We start from the raw sequence: 1,227 nt of genomic DNA, 5'->3' as shown, positions 1-1,227 counted from the left end.
TATTATCTGAGTTTTTGTTCTGTCACTGTCATTCTGTTGCACTGCGGAAGCTTCTGTCATGAAAACAAATTCCTCGAATGTGAAAACATACCTGGCAATAAAGTTCATTCTGATTCTGATTCTGATTCTGAAAGAGCCCATTGAGCAGAGTCTACAAGAAGACTGCCAGCGATTTAGCAGATGAAATGAAATATAACTGTGAATCACTAACATGGAAACAGATCAAATCTGGAGAAGCACATCCTGAAGACCCTGGCAGAAGAGGAGGATTTTGACAAATACATGTGATAGGATTTTATTAGGTGGTGTTATCACCAAACTGCATTGGTAAGAATTTCCAAGATAAAATTTAGTACAAGGTTATATTTACATATATTATATTTCCATAGGGGTTACAATTTTTTATGTTTGTTGTAATAAATGCACACTTTTAATTTTGAAAACGAAATGAAAACATACCTGGCAATAAAGTTCATTCTGATTAAACTGTGAATCGCTGAATGGAAGCAGATCAAATCTGGAGAAACACATCCTGAAGAGACTGGCAGAAGAGGAGGATTTTGACAAATACATGAACTACATTCATAATCCCAGAGACCACTTCAAGAGTTTCAACAGAGATGAAGTCAGTCGGTACATCAACGATAAGTTCAGTGTCAGTGTTTTACCCAAGATGAAGGAGAACATTAAACTCCTGCAGCAGAAGATTATGAAAGCAGCACATGAATCCACTGAACATGTTCAAGTGAACGAGGAGTTGCTGGTTTGTGGTTGAAGAGTTTCACACAGCAGCTCTCAGAAGAGCTGATCTTCTCTGAAAAAGATCTCAGTGGAGTCAAACATGATGATGTTGATTTCAACCTCCTGGCAGATGTAATAAAGAAAGAACTTCTAGCTATAATGTCTGAGGTCAGCAGTAGATTGAACACAGAGACATTTCCAGTAAAGCTAAACTATACGTTCAGGCCAGACGAGCTTCTGATTGATTTTCTTCAGTCAGTGCTGTTGGGTTCAGTGTCCATTCTGTAAAGCCATCTGCACAAACACCATAGAAAACCATGATGGAGATCACAGTGTTGCTTTCCACAGAGCGATTTTATGTTCCATCCATTGCCAATCACTGCTATTTCGAGAGTGAATCTCACATAAATATGCGGATATCATTCCCAAAATTTTCAGGGTGTATGTGTATGAGAAACAAAAGTTTCTGAATGGATTATACCCTAG

The sequence above is a fragment of the Sinocyclocheilus anshuiensis genome, unplaced genomic scaffold, assembly GCF_001515605.1.
Source record: "Sinocyclocheilus anshuiensis isolate Anshui unplaced genomic scaffold, SAMN03320099.WGS_v1.1 scaffold3273, whole genome shotgun sequence".
NCBI lineage: Eukaryota > Metazoa > Chordata > Actinopteri > Cypriniformes > Cyprinidae > Sinocyclocheilus > Sinocyclocheilus anshuiensis.
Note: the sequence above shows the minus strand (reverse complement) of the source record.